Source organism: Toxorhynchites rutilus, chromosome 3 (assembly GCF_029784135.1).
Source record: "Toxorhynchites rutilus septentrionalis strain SRP chromosome 3, ASM2978413v1, whole genome shotgun sequence".
NCBI lineage: Eukaryota > Metazoa > Arthropoda > Insecta > Diptera > Culicidae > Toxorhynchites > Toxorhynchites rutilus.
This window is the reverse complement of record NC_073746.1, coordinates 160148982-160168207: the sequence shown is the minus strand read 5'-3', so window position 1 is coordinate 160168207 and position 19226 is coordinate 160148982. Positions and strand designations below refer to the sequence as shown.

General features: G+C 37.8%; 1 protein-coding gene and 1 long non-coding RNA gene across 9 annotated transcripts in view; one reads left to right on the top strand and one right to left on the bottom strand.

Annotated features, from left to right (window-relative positions):
• LOC129777669 (tyrosine-protein phosphatase Lar) overlaps positions 1-19226 on the top strand; it is a 403848-nt gene that overhangs the window by 123826 nt on the left and 260796 nt on the right. The window lies entirely within an intron of this gene.
• Positions 1-19226, bottom strand: part of LOC129777670 (uncharacterized) — a 90004-nt gene that overhangs the window by 68548 nt on the left and 2230 nt on the right. The gene's annotated exons all lie outside the window — the stretch shown is intronic.

Sequence of the window (19226 nt, the reverse complement as noted above, 5' to 3'; positions counted from 1 at the left end):
GTACCGAAAAAGTTAACGCTATCGAAAACGTTTAGATAACGCACTTCGTTTAGTATTTTCGCAGTATGAAAAATGATTCGCTTGAATTGATAGCAAAAATGATGGACCAGGAAACAAATGGTACCATGAATTCGCTCATTTACACGTATGTGTGTGTTCCCGGATGGAGGTAATTTTCGCAGTTGTTTTTTATGCAAATCGTTGTGGCGTTACATAAACTTTGGTCACAATTTATAATTATAATTGTGGCATCATAGTCGGAAAAACCAATCCTACGCTCAACAATCAAGCTAAACGTAACAATCGCCACCTCACATTGCAGCCGGCGCCAGACAACAACAACATATTCATGATGTGACCAACGAGCAATTTCGCAACACATGGTAAACATTCCATCCACTATAAAACTAAATACACCATTTTATTAGCTACACCCCACAAATATAACCATCAAAAGCTAATGCAGCAAAGGAAAACACACGGGTTGCAAAAGTTTGTCTTCCCGAAAAAGTCATTCCTACACATGCCACCGCCTCCGCCGCCGCCCCCGTTTCGGAAGCGGATCAGACGAATTTCGCTGAGCTGCCCAATCTCGACAGACGCTTTCCAACCCCGGACCATACGTTTATGTTGAATATGTTGCTTCCGTCCCCCATCCCTTTCCTTCCCGTATCCGTCTCCATTTCTCCGCATACGCAACAAGCTCCCAGAGCGTTTGTCGTCGTTTTTCCGGCAAAACAGTGCCACTGTAGTTTTAACATTATGGAAAGTTTTTCGAGTAAAATTCAACCAGAACCGGGGCTTCTCCCGCTACTGCTGCTGCTCTTCTCACCTTGTAGCGATCCGGGCCAATAATGTGTGCAAAACTCACTCGCTCATCCATTGATATTGCAAAAGTTTTTTTTTCTCGTTGGGGGAAACGGTGTGGCGGTGGCGACGGTCGACGGTAATAGCGCCGGTGGCTGGTGACGGTCACGAGTTCCAGTCAAACTAGCAACATTTATTTAAATTAAAACAGCGAAATAAATTGTTTATTTGGACGAATAAACTTTCGGATGGCGGCGCTGCAGCGCCGCAGTCCCAGAGGCAAACTTCCGAGTACGTGGTGCTGAAAGTCGTTTTGTATGTGTGAGAGTTTGCTTCTTATGTGTGCTTTTTTCTTAATTACGACAGTAGCTTCCGGTGTAGAATCTTTTTGGATCTCTCTCGATTTCGTGCCAAACGGGCAGAGATGCCCGTCCGCAACTAGGACCTGTTCTTTTCTGCCAAAAGAACTACAACCGAAACCAAACAGCTAATCTAATGCTATATCATTTGAACAACTCGATGGCCTCGATGACCTTATTTTTACTGCTTTTAAACTACGTTCTGCAATTGATGATCAAATCAAACAACACATTCCAGTCTGGAACAGTCAAATGCACTCAAATTTATTGGGAAACCAGAAATCACATTCGTTCGCTCGGGTACGAGAGCCTTTTATGCTTCTATCGCGGAACCCGATTTCATTGTTCGTATTAGGAAAATGCCTTGTCGTTTAAACAAATGTATGGAAAATTGGAAGCTGTCATTTCTACACTATTTTAACAAACTAATTTCAATATCAAAACCGATTTTTAGGGATTGTCCAAATCGATTGGGGCAAAATCTCGTAAATCCATCGAGAAATGGTTCATCAATAAGCGTTAAGCGTTTTGCTATTTGTCACATTTCTACGTCAAAAGTAAGATGAAAAGATTTCTCAAACAAAAAATTGTAAGGGGTTGTATCTAGGACAAGACACGACGTAGAACTACACAATTAAAGGGTGTGTCACATCAAATTGCATCACGGAAAAAACGCTGTAAAAATTCGCCCAGTAGACCGATCCTTTTGAAAATTTTAGACAGTAAAATAAAAACTATTAAACAACTTTTGGCATTTTCTTTTTATTCATACTTCGAGCCCAAGCCCGTATGCTCGCACCTTCCTCTTTACCCCGTCCATAAGGTTCTGTACAACGTCAGGTTGTAGTTTTTTTTTAACAGAAATCCATTTTCTCTTGAAGTCCGCCTCCGATTTGACAACTTTTGGGTTCTTCCGGAGGGCCTGCTTCATAATCGCCCAATATTTCTCTATTGGGCGAAGCTCCGGCGCGTTGGGCGGGTTCATTTCCTTTGGCACGAAGGTGACCCCGTTGGCTTCGTACCACTCCAACACGTCCTTTGAATAGTGGCACGAAGCGAGATCTGGCCAGAAGATGGTCGGGCCCTCGTGCTGCTTCAATAGTGGTAGTAAGCGCTTCTGTAGGCACTCCTTAAGGTAAACCTGCCCGTTTACCGTGCCGATCATCACGAAGGGGGCGCTCCGCTTTCCGCAAGAGCAGATCGCTTGCCACACCATGTACTTTTTGGCAAACTTGGATATTTTCTGCTTGCGAATCTCCTCCGGAACGCGTTTTTTCCGTGATGTAATTTTTCCGTGATGTAATTTGATGTGACACACCCTTTATATAATGCAATCCACTTGTTTGCCACTTCGAATATTATTTTAGAATGCATCGAAATTTTTGTAATAGATAATAAGATTTTGTAATAGATGTTCTTTGTTACAAATAAATTTGATGAACGTCCTTTTACGTTTGATATGATGCCTTGGACTACCAAAATACGTGAACGGAAATATTGTCAAACGATCATTGTATTTTACATTTCTCTTTTAAATTATTGCATCTCTCGTATGTACGTGGTTCTCGAACCGCGAAAGTTCATTCACCTCTAGTATCTGAAATGACGATTTTCCCAGGCTTCTCAGTTTAAAAGTACGTTTTAGGGAAACATATTCCGGTCTGCACAACGACAAGCGAGTACAAAAGTACTCAACACCAAAAAATATCCCCGACTTGCATGTTTTGACAAAGCGGATTCCCCCAGGCACATTAATTTTGAAGCCCGTGTTAGGGAAACACAGCTCAGTGGGGAAAAATATCCCCGACTTGCATGTTTTGACAAAGTGGATTCCCCCAGCCATATTGATTTAGAAGTCCGTGTTAGGGAAACACAGCTCAGTGGGGAAAAAATACTCCCGAATTGCATGTTTTCACAAAGTGGACTCCCCAGCCATTTTGATTTTGAAGTCGGTGTTAGGGAAACACAGCTCGGTGGGAACAAAAATACCCCCAATTTGCATGTATATTTGCAAAGCGGATTTCCACATGTACATCGATTTTGAAGTCTGTGTTGGGAAACCGTAATTCGGGCCTATCAAAACTTGGCAGTTAGGGCTTCTAGATAACGCTTGACATTTTACAGTTATTCAATTGTTCATCTCATGAAAAATAACATTTTATTAATTGTGATAGACGCGCAGAAATATTTTCTATCAATTGATGCACACATCTTTCCGATCTGTTGAGAAATGTTATAAGCTTTCGAAATACGAGTAGGGTTAGCACACAGATCGGCAGAACAAATGTATGGGAAAAAGGAAGTTTTTCCAGTTTTCACTAATTTAAACCGTTTAGAGATTAGAGAACTGTAATGTATAACACATCAAACAAATCCTAGAGAATATCCGATTCGATTGGTATGCAAATCATGAGAATTCGTTCACAGTGAAAATAATTATTAACGTTAACTTTATTTCATAAAAACGTGACCTGTTTTCTGATTTGGCACCCTTCCTGAAAGACGTTGTTCTACGTCAAAATGTTAAGCTTGATTGAAAAAGGGTGTAATAACCATTTTTAATTTTCTCATTGCATTTTTTAATAATGTTCAAGCAAACAATTCTGTATTTCAGAGTTTTTCAAAATACACTGGCGTTTCGAATTTGTATCGAAAATAATCTGGCATCTCTGTCAACGGAGAGTTCAGGAGTGAGTTTTGGAAGTAGTTTTAAGCAAGATGTTGAACTATAGGTGTTTCGTTCTTGACACTTTCAGGACATGACGTGAGACGAGTAGCGAGACGTAACTTTCAGAATTGTTTACTTTTTGTTTGGGTGTGTGGTTATGATTTCAATGTCAACTCGCTAAGGAAAATAATTGAAGGAAAAAATAAGCAAATATATATTCGTGGAATATAGTGCACAACCTCCTTTTGCTCTAGCCAATTACTTGTAACGGCCCTTTCCGGATCTCCTTCCCGGTATATGCACAGCATTCTCCTCCTCCCTAACGAAATCAGTGGAGCCACAATCAGCGTTTTTTTTGTCACCATCGCCGTAAGCTGATAGTACTCTTTTCCCCGCCGATGGGAGAAGTACATTTTGCTTGGAAAGAAAGGCGAAAAGATATACTAAAACATCCTTCTACACTGTTATGATTCGACAATAAAGCGCGAGCAGCTATTTTACCAACGAATGCATTTGTCACCAAAAGATACGACTTGTTTTGTAAACAAATTTGTTTTTTCACGAGCAATGGCCGAACAGCAATTTTGACATTGCGGTCCACCTATAGTACAACGCCTTGGTTTAAAGAGTTACTACTCACGAGTGGAGTATTAGGAAACGTGATGTAACAAAGATTGTTGTGAAACAATCCGATGTGGCCACTATTTAAAAATAGTGTTCAACTTGAAGAAAGCTGATTCCTTCTCTTTACGGACCTTTTTTTGAGACTGAAACTATAGTCAGTCGGTGAAAATAAATTTCAAGAAATCATTAGCAGCTTCCCTTCTATCCCTTCGCTACCCACCGTGTTTTGGACAAGTAGGACAGAACACTAGGCTGCCTCCGCCTGCAAAATGTTAATTACTTCGTTTTCGGTACGGTTATATTTTGCGGGTCTTCTTGCAGGGCGATCGTATCGCTAGCTTAAGGACACCGGGAAACCGATGCTGTTTCACAATTTGGCGAACCAAATTTATGCAACGATTCAATATTTATTTTTCCCCCCTTCTTCTCTTTTCAGGTAATTGAACTTTGAATATATGTTGGTGACGTTGGCTTTTTGAGAGAGATGGAAACAAGGAGTAAGTATTCATTTACCATATTACATTGAATGATAAAAAAACAAATATTTTGATGAAATTGAATCGATATAATATTTCAGTAATGCTCATAATCAGAGTCATTCGTGTTCTAATGTTCCCCAAATGTATGTCGAGTTTGGTAACAGTTGATTTTCTGCGTCATACAGCGGTATCAAACCACAACAGCGAAGATGTAGGTTTATCGGGTAATACTTCCTTGCAAGGAATATTTCACCCTCAATTAACGCCACCGACGAACTGCAGCTAGCGCTCAACTTGATACTACCGTTTGTTGGATCCCCACCTGCAGACAACCAACCACCCACCCAATCACCACCCGAGTGCACCAAGGGTGTGCGATACTATCGGATGCAGCAATGGCAATGCTCCACCGAATCTAGCAGGAATCCTGAATGCTGCTACGAAAAGGTATGCAGATTTCGCAAGCAATGTTTCCACAAGGAGCCGCAAAACCCCAAACGCGTTGTGTAGCAACAGCAGCGAGCGCACCGTGTGAATTCGCACCGCCGGAAGCGTACCGAATGCGCCAGGAAATAGCTGTAACTGTTTGATAATTACGGTAATGCAATTTAAGTAAGTGAAACGGCGATGTGCTGGAATCGCTAAATGTTTAATGGAATTAATACGGGTTGGTGAATTCGGGCACGTGTGTGTGTATAAGAACGGGAGGAGTCTGGTATGCAGCACTGAAGCCCGGTGGTTTGCTCCTGGCGAGTGAATGAGAAACAGCTCGGGAAATGAGCTTAGCTCGCTTATTATGCATCTGGTATGCTTACAATTTCCAGCTGAATGCAGCGGCAGACAGCCGCTTGTTCTCCAATTTGGTTACACAAAAAAAAACAATATGAGTCGCTTTCATTTCAACATCCACGCTATATATTAACCATAAAAGCGACTCTGGAAAGTGAATGGAAATGTCCCGGCCACCACATGGAGATATCACGCCTAATTGTGCATCATCTATGTCATCACTGAGAACTATACTTTACATTAGAAGCCCTTGCTTCAAATTTCATAATATGTTCCATTCATCGGGACTAACGCGCTCAGATGAGTTTCGCCTTCTCAACGTGGTATTATTTTGGTTATTTAATTAGTAGTTGGTTGAGATTCTAATGCCGAATAGTGCGCCTCGTTTGTTTGAAGATATACATTTATGTAAGTCGGAACCCGCAACCTAATTGGAAAATGAAGCCGCCAACTATTCGGGCACAAGGAGCTACCATAATATTCAATTTGTTATTATTCGAATAACAGTCATAAACATGATGATTTTAAACAGACGGTTCTTGATTTTTCTTGTTCACAATTAATTTGTTGTTTTTACATAGCAGTTTATGTAGATACTTCTTCAACCGAGTGGATGCAAATAATTGTTCCATTCACTCAAGTTATTACAATTTTTATGACTTTTTCAATAGAAACATTGAATAGAATTTTCTCTCAATGAAAATAGTTCTGGATCATTTTTTTTTATTCGTATAGTTTGATATTCTTTGTATGGATCTAAAATCTCCTCGATCTTTTCGCTTACACATTTTTTACACATTTGGCGATCCGTTTTCATTTATATAGTTATTAGCGCAAACATCAAATGGACTAACAACACTTGTCACGATGTAATTGTAGAACATATGGGAATTTTCTCTATTTCCTTCATAGTTTTCCGAAAATTATCAATTGTCATGTTTCGTTGGAGTATGGTTGGTTGAAATAAGTATAAAATTTTTATGGGACCCCTCCCCCTTTCAGCGGAGGGAGGGATGTCAAACCATCATAGAAAAATTTCTCGTACCCAAAAACCCTCACATGCCAAACTTGGCTCCAGATTAGTTCTAGAATTATGCAAACACCTCTCCCCTCCCCCTTAGAGAAGAGGAAGGAGTGTCGAACCACCACAGAAAATATTGTTGCCTCTTAAAATATCCATATGCCCAATTTGATTTCACTTGCTTTATTAGTTCTCGAGTTATGCGCACCCAAACCTCCTCCCCCTCCCCACAAATAGGATTGTCAAAACACTATAAAAACATTTATTGCCCCCTAAAACCTCCACATGACAAATATGGCTCCGTTTGCTTGATTAGTTCTCGAGTTATGCAGAGATTTGTTTTTAATTTGTATGGCAAGCATTTCTACATTTTTTTCCACATTTTCCACATTTTCAACGGGTACCATTATATGTGTTTTTTTCCATGCCTGCTAGTAAAATATATTTGGCGTCGATTCTAATTCTAACCCTGTTTCCCGGTGGGCCTAAACACAGAGATCGTAGCTTGTATGATGTATGATATTTTAATATTTAATTTTGACAAAACCGAAATCGCAAGCCAGACGGCTGAAATATGAATAGTGCTTGTTGTCGTGATACTGTAACAAGCAATCATAAGGGATCGAAACATGAAAACAAACGACTGAATGATTTTGCTTATCTTCATACCAATACATGTCAAAAAAAATTCTTTCGAATCTCCCGTCACAACCACTCGACCAGTGGAGTCACCCCATTGATGGCATGTGCATTAGGGTGGCAGCGCAAATGGGCATGTCACATTTCAAAAACCGACCATGTACATTTTGTTTATTGGCCCAAAAATGACCTTTGCAAAGATTCAGATCAATCGGACACAGTGTCTCAGAATATCAACAAATATTCACGAGTAACGAATATGATTTCATTTCAGTGTAAATGATCTTTTTTCAGCTTGAAACACACTGGCCTCATTATATTGATGACAATAACAAACGAGTTCATTTTGTTCATATCGCTGATGCATGAACAAATTTGCTATAATGAACGAATGCGGCATTGAGTGTTGTTCATAACTTCGCTGTTATTTATACCTTGAATATCAAAAGCAACAAATTGGTATTCATCACATTCGAAACGATATTCGTTCTGGCATTGATTTTGAGTCAAAATTCAAAAATAAAAAAAATAGCCAGGCTAGACCATTTAGAGAACAAAAACGCCAGAGTTCGATGAAACGAACAAGAAATCGCGCAGGATTTTTATTTGGCGAGACGGTAACAACGGCGTAAATAAAAACCAACCGCACACAGCTGCCTCAGGTTAAAAGTAAACAACAGCTGATATTCATTTGTCTAAAATGAATTTCATATCTGGCAATTTGAATAATCAAGATGAAAATGGCATTGGGTGGAAAAATAAACTTAAAAACATATTGAAGAACAAAAGTTCATTTGCTCGTTTACACTGGTTGTCTGGATCTGTCATTTTGGTTTTCATTTGGAATATATAGGTTTTCGATGCAACCAAGCCCAAACATCTATGCATCTGAGCTTAGCGAAGATAATTTTTTTCTACACTGATGGGACATGAGCGCTCAAAGTTTTGATTTTTTGTACCTTTTGTTTTGATACCAAAGCGCTCAAAGTTTTGATTTTTTGTACCTCGAAAATCTTCAAAGGGGGGGAAATTTGGAAAATAGAAATTGACAAATGACTTCAAAATGCATAAAACGACGAGATCTGGTGTTATTTCGAAAAAAAATGGGACCTAGTGGCCAAAAAATCAAAACTTTGAGTGCTTTGAGGGACCCATAAATCATGTCCGATTGAGCTGAAATTTTGCACAGGTCATTTTTTTGAGTCAATAAACAAAATGTACATGGTCGGTTCCTTAAATTCGATAATAATTTTTTACCCACACCTTCATTGCCTCTCAAGCTGAGTCCTAAAATATCGATTTTCCGACAATTTTTTTTTCTCGAAATGACACCAGATCCCGACGTTTCAAGCATTTTTAAATCATTTGGCATCGAAAAAAAAATTTCGATTTTTCATTTTCATTTCCTTCACTCCCTCTTTTTCGATGATGAAATTTTTTCCATGCATCATTGCTACCCTAATGTGCATGCTCCGATTTTCAAATTAATTGCTGGATGAGATTTGAACTAAATTTTATGTTCCCGATTGCAAAAAAATGAAGATAGAAATACCCTAAGTGTCAGATAAAATTCAACCGCAATTTTGTCAAAAATTAACTATAACAGTCCTGGAAATATGTCAAATTCATAAGTATCTGTGTGCTCGGTAGTTTCCATATATACTTTTCTATTGCTACCGACGTACTATTTCATACTATTTGTTTCATGATACTTCATTGACGCACTTTAAGTTCAAATTAATATAATTACTTTTTATCTTTTCCGATTATATTGCAATCAAAACCATCGTATTTTTGTCAGATTTCACATTCAAGAAATTCACATTCTTCCAGAACTTTGAGTTATTTTAGATTAATTGACACCTGAATCCCATTTTCATATTGTGAAGCCATAACACAAATTCAAGAGAAGGATTTTATCTTCAAGAATGTTGGAATTCGCCATTTTCAGTTAAGTAGTTGTAGTTAAAAATTTTATATTGTTTTTATCCCGAAGGTTGGATTCTACACTTGGCTGCTAGTATCGGATTGAAATATATTTCTATTTAAACTACGCGAAGAGTTCACCCTACTTACAGGTGAACTCTTCGCGTATGGTGCGAAAAGACTAGTGAACGAAGGGTCGTTCTTTAAAAAAAAGGGTTACACCATACGAACTGATTCAAAACGAACTGTTAGTAAACGAATAAATTGCATCTGAACTGAATACATGTGAAATGAAGATTAGTGATTCCCGATGCCGATTGGTTAGCGTTACACTTTATCATGCCGGGGGTTCGGGTTCGATTCTCGTTCTGGCCGGGGGATTTTTCGTCAAAAAAATTCCTTCCGACCTTCACTGAGGTCATGCGTATTCTAGAGTTTGCCTCTCCAGAATATATTCAAGGCGTGTTATTCGACTTAGAAATCTCAACTAAGTATTACTAATCAAAATGTCGCGAGTAATACCTACGATGAGAAGGCAAAAGTTCCACTGGGAACGTTAGTGCCATCCAAGAAGGAAAGCAGATTTTGCTGGACGGAACGAATGAATATAGCGAGAACGCTTGGAATAGCTAAAAAGTAGAATGATATTGTAATTCACAAGCAAAACGCATGTAAAACGCGGTTTATTTAGTTAGTTCATGTTCAATTTTGAGTTTGAAATTTGGATTGGTTCTAGGCACTGTATTTAGGTGTGATTTTCGAAAAATTTCGGACGAAGCTAAAATGATTCATGAATTAGGTGAACGAAAATCTTTGAGCGAGAAAACAAATTGCAAAAATGCTTTTCATTTCAATCCATTGTTTGACATATTGCGGATTCGTGTTATTTTTCGGCATTCATAAAAGAATTGCTTGTGAAAATAAAAAATTAGGTTACTGGATTTTTTTCTCTGATGTTACCATTATTAAACGTGATCATTCATGGAACCTAGGTTGAGTCCCAACAGAAAATATGAAAAATTGTTCAAATTTGCGTGAATCAAATTATTACATGCACCTCTGTCGGGTAAGAAACATATTTTCATAAACAATTTGCGACTTTTTAAGAAGAAGCACCGTTTATTTCCTCACAACATTCAATGTTGTTCTTGATACTGATATTTATTCCGCTGAACGAAAGAGTCAAAAAACTGTTCAAAAGAATTGGTTCACTTGAGTGAACGATTAGCCATTGTTGATTATCTACAGCTTGGACATAGAGAGTTTACTGCTACTTCTAGGCAGTATTGCCACACGTACAGATTTATCTGGAAAGGTACAGATTTATTCGTTATTTTTGGTACAGATTCTGTACGGTACAGGGTACAGATTTTCGTCAAAAAGTACAGATTGGTTCAGGTTTTTTCCGCATGTGAATTATCTTACATTTGAACGAAGGAATATTAAGGTACATGACAACTTTTACACCGCAGTTGCTTTTTTTTTTGAGTATATTTTGCTCCAGACCAACAGATTGAGTCGTTTGTTCCGGGCTGATAAATCTGAATTCACGATACTACACCAAGAGCTGAAAGACTCTTGTTTGATCATTCTCACTAATATCTGCGAGGGATCTAACGTTGGTTCAATGTCCAATGCTAATAAATTTGAAGATCATTTAAAAAGCGGCAACAACTTTTAGGTTGGAATGGCAGCAGAAAAACCAACAGAACAACGAATAGCGAAGGGCAGATCTTTTTCAAGGATATTTGGTGCAGTTTTTTTTTCGTGGAGCTGATCAAGCAGATGAGAAAAAGTTTTGATTTCGACCATCCGACGCTCAAGGCAGCGACAATGGTAAATTCCATAAACTTTTCCAATTCGACAAGCATTAAAGTTGTATAGGAAACGATTTCAGGGAGAATGAATTCCGCGCCCTAGAGATAAAATTACTCCGTAAGGAAATCACAGTTTTAGTAAACGAGCATGTGCAAGATTGGTGGACAAAAATTGGATGCCTAAAAAATTGACGGTTCGCTCACATTTCCGAAGCTTCGATGCACTGTTTTTAACGTTCTCACTATGCCTCACTCCTCGACAGCTGTCGAGCGATTTTTTTCTGAACATAATCAAAACAAAAATAAGTTTTGAAATCGGCTCAGCATGAGCGCTATTTTGAGATCAAAAGATTTGATTAAACATCAGCTCGCAGCTCGAAAATATTAATAAATGATAGTTTGCAATCTAGATTCAGAGAAAAAAAACTATGTAAACAAACGAATGACTTGAAAATGTAAATGTAGTATTTGTAGTAAATAAATGAGTATTTTTTTCATGCTAATAAAATAGATTTTTCTCTACAACGAATATTTTCGATGGTACAGATTTTTGGAAGAAAAAGTGCAGATGAGAAAGATTTTTAACCTCTCTGGTACAAATGAAAATGTGGTAACACTGCTCCTATGTGTTATTTAATGTTGTGTGACAACTGCGATAACTCAAGTCACAAAACAAAATCCCGCTGACAATGAAAATGACAATTCTTTCCATATTAGCTAAAGGTACAATAAATTATCATCGAAAAAAGCAATTATTTCGTTTGTGAGATTGACAGAACTGTCTTTTATAATGATCATCCCATCATTTAGATATGTGAACTATTTTACTAATGAATACTAATAATATTGACATATTTCCAAGGATATTTCTACTTAACACATTAAGGGCCGTAACGAGTTTTCTCGTGATCTGTGCAAAGTTTCAGCTCGATCGGACATGATTTAGGGGTGCCTCAATTTTTTTTTTGAGTTTTTGATCCTCGAAAATCTTTTTTTTCGGTGCCAAATGACATAAAACGTTTTATGCCAAATGGCATAAAACGTCGAGATCTGGTGTTATCGCGAAAACAAATTTTTGGCCGAAAATCGACTTTTTGGGACTTCAAAACTTCAAAAAACTTTGAGGCACCCCTAAATCATGTTCGATTGAGTTGAAATTTTGCACAAGTCATTTTTTTGGACCAATAAACAAAATTCACATGGTCGCATTTTTTTCCATACCTTCATTGCCTCTCTGGCTAAGTCCTGAAAGATCGATTTTCGGCCAAAAATTTTTTTTCGAGATGTCACCAGATCTCGTTTCATGCATTTTCGTGTCATTTGGCATCGAAAAAAAAATTCGATTTTCCAAATTTCCTTTACTCCCCTTGGAAGATTTTCGAGGATCAAAAAATTTAAACTTTGAGCGCTTTGAGGCACCCCTAAATCATGTCCGATCGAGCTGAAACTTTGCACAGATCATTTTTTTAGGCCAATAAACAAAATGTACATGGTCGGTTTTTGAAATTCGATGATGAAATTTTTCTTATACATCCATTGCCTTCCTAGTAAACTACTGTTGATTTTTCTCTGACACTTGGAATACTTGTATTATAATGATATTATAATACAAGATTTTATTGTGCTCCCGTAGTCGAGTGGTTAGCGTCACACCTAACATGCCGAGGGTTTGGGTACGATTCCCGTTCGGGGCAATTTTTCGTCAAAGATATCCGACTTGCACTGTGGTCACGCGTATTCTAGAGTTTGCCACTCAGAATGCATTCAAGTACTTATAAAAATGGTGTAGGTAATACTACGTTGAGACGGCGAAGTTCCTCTAAGAACGTTAGTGCCATTTAAGAAGAAGATAGTACAAGATTTTACTTAACCCTTTCTTGTATGTTTTTAACCCTTTTTTGTATGATATATGCTTGAAGAACATTTCTTAGGAAGTAGGAGCAGCCATGAAATTGAATGTATTTTTTATCGCCAGCAACAACTTTTCCCACCTTCTAAAGGAGTCGTTCATTATGAAAAGTTACCCCACGGTCTAACGATAAATTTAGATTGACGCATTCAAATAGGTTTTGCTTCGTCTTCGTTGAAAAATCATTTGGAAAGTTTTTAGTCTATAAACCACAGAAGTTCTGCAAGGATGGAATTATGGAATTATTAGAAAAATAATGAGGTTATAAATTATAGTTATAGATACACACGCATACTCCAAAATTCACAGAAGCTCTCTTCCAGCAAAAATTGTAAAAATCAATTCGCTTTTGTGCTTCGGAGTGCATAGAATGCGCCGATACTGAAAAGCTGAAAAGTCTCAGGATTTTTCAACAGATGGCGCCACTAAAAAAAAGCAAGATTCATTTCGAGAGGTTCATCTGTCACTAGCCTATGTGTGAAGTTTCATGACAAATCGTTTATTTGTTCACAAACTACAGTTTGTTCGTATAGAAAATGGAAAAAAGAGGAATATCGTATATTGATCAAACATTGTTTTTGATGTGAAAAACTCCTAAATACGGAATGCATTGGATGATGAAATGCTATTAGTGAAAGCACTGCAGGTGCACTTCGCTCTGGAGGGCCAAAAGAGCCTACGGGTCCAGGAATCGTAAAACAAGTGCATCAACTCGTTTTGAACGACCGTAAAGTGAAATTACGCAAGTTAGCTGAGGCTGTAGGCATTTCAAAAGTACCATTGTGATATATTTAGGGTGAGGAAAAAGCAATCCATCATTTTTGGGTGTAATTCAAAATATTTTTTAAATGCTTCGGATTGTCCGATGTGGGTCAAATATGCACGGTTTTGTTGTAAAATTTGTTGCCATTCTAAAGGTAGTTTCATAATGTTTCTCCCATAGAAATTATTGAAATTATTTTTTATTGGAGAAAAAAATCTAGCAATAGATTTTTACAATCTTCTCTTGATCCCAATTTCTTACCACTCAGGAAGTTTTACAATGCGAGAAAAGGGTGATATTCGCCTGGTGCCAGTTTCGAACTATATGATGGATGCATTAAAACATCCCAATCAACCTCCATAAGTTGTGTGGCCTTGCGTTGCCCTGATGAAACACAACACCCCCTCGTTTTCCGATTCTGGACGCTTCTGATCAACCGCTAGCTTCAAACTGTCCATTTGCTGACAGTAGAGATCTGAATTTAGTGTATTGCACTAAAAAAATACTTTTATTTATTAATTAAAAATTAAGAAAAAAATTACACACTTTTCTTTGTTACAGTGTCGGCACCATTCACAATTTTAGTGGCCTGGCTTGCATTTTCACCTTTATAAAAGAAAAAGTGTAAAAGGTGCCAAATTTTCTCTTTGTTGACTTTCATTGTTCACACCCTGTAATTCAAAACTCAACGAAACAAATAAAAAACAACAACATATTTTTTTTAGTGTTAAATGTCACCTTTACAACGAGCCTAAACATGAAATTGTATGATCGATATTACGCGAGATATTGACCACTAAAGCCAGCAACCGAGAAAATAATGGATTACTTTTTCCCCAACCTAATATTTTTCACATTTTGGACGTGAAAAAACTATCCGCGCGATGGATACCGCTTTTACTGATCGTCGACCAAAAACAGTGGCGCGTTGATGGTACACTAGCCAGTTTGACGTTTTGGAAGCGTGATGGAGTGGACTTCTTACGAACAATGGATGAATCGTGGATCCATTACCACACTCCTGAGTCCAATAGGCAGTACTGTGCACTGTGGCATATTTCGAAGACTTAGACGTTTCGTAATCCAGAAAGGGAATGTTGGAAACACACTAATGTATTGCCCTCGATGGAAGCTTTGTTGAGGAATCAATACAGCTTTGCCCAAAAAAAACGATCGCTTTCATAAAAAATCCCAGGACTTTTCAGCCCATGTAGTGGCGGCCCTGGAATGGAAACGGTAGATAGTCTAAAAAAGTTGATGGGTCTGGGCTTAGGGGCACGGACAGGATCTTAACATAGGACTGTGATTGTGTGTAGTAATTGTATTTGAATTGAGTTTTTTCATTGTTCAAAATCTGTATTTTTTCTCTTTTGATACATCCAATGGAAGCCCTGAAAACCCCGTTTCCTGTGTGAACTTGTATTCTTTAAACGGGTTAGATGAGTTAACGTGCTAGAATTCGGAACCACATTCTGTTCAAAAATGTACACAAAAAACCCTTTAAAATCATTACTACCCTTTTCTTCTGTTTATTCAATTATGCAGAAGAAGACAAAGAGTCGTCATGTATCATTTTTAAACACAAGTCTAAATAGTTAAGATCTACATAAATATAAGCCTAAGTCAAATAAATCTATGACTACAGAAATATATTATATTATAGATAAAAATACCATTTTCTCCTTTGTTGTCACGTTGTCCGGAACATTGTTTGAAATAACTTTATAGCCCGGTGATGTAAATTGAGTATTCTATGGCCATTAGTGCTTTCTAGCTAAGTCCTGCTTATGTAAAAAAGAAAGGGGAAGAAGAATGGGCATGTGCATTCGAGGAAGTGAAGCTGATTTCTTAGGAAGACATATATGGGGAGCATAATATTAAGATCGCGACTACTCAAACTATCATAATCTGATGTACGTGAGTATACCCTTTCGATCTTATAAATCAGCAGCCAGTTAATTTCAATAATTGCTTTTTTTTACATAACCAACCAACATGCTCGATATCATCCTGGACCACAATTACATAAATTGTTAGTAGCAAGACCTACACGATGAAAACGTGAATTGAGCACGAATTGATTGGGCAACATACAATACAACAACTGATAAATGCCTATTATCGGTAGGGGTTGATGAGTTTCATGAACTTTGAGCCACCCTGTACCTCAGTAGGGCTGGCACATGTCGAAATATAAATAAAAACAGAAATCGCGCCCTCGATAGCCATCCGGCCGTAGTTCTGTGCGGATAGTATCTAAGGAATTTTTCAAAATTTAGTAAAAAATTAGTTTATTCAATCTGATATCTTGGACAAATTATTAGTTTGGACGACTGTTCACATATTCTAGAAGAGGAGAACAGGAATTTTGTTCAATCTTAGCTATTAACTCACATAGAAATTGGTCAGAAAGTGGTCAGTGGTGGATAATTACTTATAATGTTGCGTTTACTGAAGCTGATATACCTCATCACATTCTGCTCTTGAAGGGGTCCCTTTTGTGGCTTTGACACAGGAAAAATATGCCACCCAATCTAAACCAAGCCTCATTATGCGAAACGGTATGTGTTTCTTCCTACGTTTTTTGTGTATGGGAAAAGTTAAATTACAACTCTAGGTGAATAGGACAAACTTATTTTACACATGTCCATACTATTTCAATAATGATGCAATGTAAAAAATGTTCTATTTGTAAAAAACTATTTTGTACTATTTGTACTATTTTAATTTTTTATAGTAAAAGTCGCTTGCTATCATAAGCAACAATGAGTTGAACAACAATAATCTTCCGAAAACGGGGATTGAAGCGGTATGTGGGCGTAGGAAATGAGCATAATCCGTAGGGTGATTACTATGCCCCCAATTCCCCTAAATGGAGAATATTTCATTATACGCATCAATTTACATTGTGAGCTAATGCCCGAATTCAGGCAAAAATATTGCTTGTTGCGTCGGGAGGGAAAGCAAGTGGTTAGTGCATTGCAAGAAATTGTGCATTGCATTGCAAGTGCATTGCAAGAAGAAAAATGTATAAATTTTCTGTCTAATTGTATATAACAAAACATATGTCGCAATAACCGTTTTGAGTAATATGCGTTTGAAAACTCTTAATGGATCGTTACATTTTTCGTAGAGTGACCCCCCTATAATCAAAGACATAGTCCTATGTCGAAACATCTTTCCAAAATGATTACAAATTCCACCCAGACATTAATTATTCAATTCACCTTCAAGGTCAACATATTTTTATTTCCGTGAATGTAGACTTTTTAACGTAGAACTACGTCTTTCAGGAAGGGTGCCAAATCAGAAAACAGGTCACGTTTTTATGAAATAAAGTTAACGTTAATAACTATTTTCACTGTGAATGAATTCTCATGATTTACATACCAATCGAATCGGAAATTCTCTAAGATTTGTTTGATATGCTGTACATTACAATCCGCTAATCTCTGAACGGTTTAAATTAATGAAAACTGGAAGAACTTTCTTTTTTCTCATACATTTATTCTGCCGATTTGTGTGCTAACCCTACTCGTATTTCGAATGCTTATAACCAGAACATTTCTTAACAGATCGGAAAGATGTTTGCATAAACTGATAGGAAATATTTCTACGCGTCTATCACAATTAATAAAATATTATTTTTCATGAGATGAACAATTGAATAACTGTAAAATGTCAAGCGTTACATAAACGCCCTAACTGCCAAGTTTTGATAGGCCCGATTTACGGTTTCCTCAACACAGATTTCAAAATCGATGAACCTGTGGAAATTCGCTCTGCAAATATACATGCAAGTCGGGGGTATTTTTGTTCCCACCGAGCTGTGTTTCCCTAACAAGGACTTCAAAATCAATGTGCCTGGGGGAATCCGCTTTGCAAATACATGCAAGTCGGGGGTATTTTTTGGTGTTGAGTACTTCTGTTCTCGCTTGGAAAATCGTCATTTCAGATACTAGATGTGAATGAACTTTCGCGGTTCGAGAACTACGTAAACATAAGATGTGCAATATTTTCAGAGGGAAATGTAAAATACAATGATTGTTTGACAATTCTTCCGTTCACATATTTTGGTAGTCCTAGGCATCTCATCAAACGTAAAAGGACGTTCACCAAAGTTCAATTATTCGTCCATTGAAAAGTATCCGCGGCTTTTTGTTTAATTTTTGCATATATTTTTTTGTCATTAAGAACTTTTTTTTCAAATACGAGAGCCAATTTTATTCTAGGACCAACCGAGAACGGTTGGTCCTAGAATAAAATGTTATATTGGGTTGGGGAAAAAGAAATGTCGTATATTGTCAATATATGGCAACACTTAAACATATCTTGTGTTGTACTTATCGCATTGGGTCATACTATACGGCTATTTAAAGACAACAATCTGTGCTACAAGTGTCGTTTTGACAGTGTTGTGATTGTCCTTTTCAGTCTCAAGTTATAGCGCGTCAAAGATGGAGTCCACCAAGCAAGAAATTCGCCATATTTTACGTTTTTACTACCTGCGAGATAAAACTGCAACGAAGGCGGCCGAAAAAATTCGTGTAGTTTATGGACCCGATACTGTAACGATTCGCACAGCACAGCGTTGGTTTGATCGATTTCGTTCTGGTGTAGTGGCTGTCGAAGATACACTTCGTACTGGTAGGCCAATCGTCGTGGAAACCGATAAAATCGTTGAAATCATCCAAGTAGACCGGCATGTGAGCACTCGCTCGATTGTCCAGGAACTGGGTATAGACCATAAAATCGTTTGGAACCATTTGCAGAAGATTGGGTTCCAAAAAAAAGCTAGATGTATGGATGCCACACGAGTTGACGCAAAAAAATCTTTTAGACTGAATCAACGCCTGTGATGCACTGCTGAAACGAAACGAACTCGACCCATTTTTGAAGAAGATGGTGACTGGTGATGAAAAGTGGATCACGTACGACAACCAAAAGCGAAAAAAGTCGTGGTCGAAGCGCGGTGAGCCGGCCCAAACCATCGCCAAGCCCGGATTGACGGCCAGGAAGGTTTTGCTGTGTGTTTGGTGGGATTGGAAGAGAGTCATCCACTATGAGCTGTTCAACTGTGGCCAGACCTCAACTCGGTTCTCTACTGTGAGCAGCTTGACCGTTTGAAGCAGGCGATTGACCAGAAGCGACCAGAAATGATCAATAGGAATGGTGTTGTTTTCCACCAGGACAACGCTCGGCCTCACACATCTTTGATGACCCGCCAGAAGTATATTAAATAAAGCGTCAAATTTCGATCAGAAATACGACATTTCTTTTTCCCCAACCCTATATATAGTTTTTCATATATAATCGCATGGAGATTACATTCTTATGTCACTTTTCTCAACTGGTAACGATTTCACAAAATAATGAAATTTCAAAAAAATTTATAATCATTTATTTTCGAAAAAAAATTCCGCTA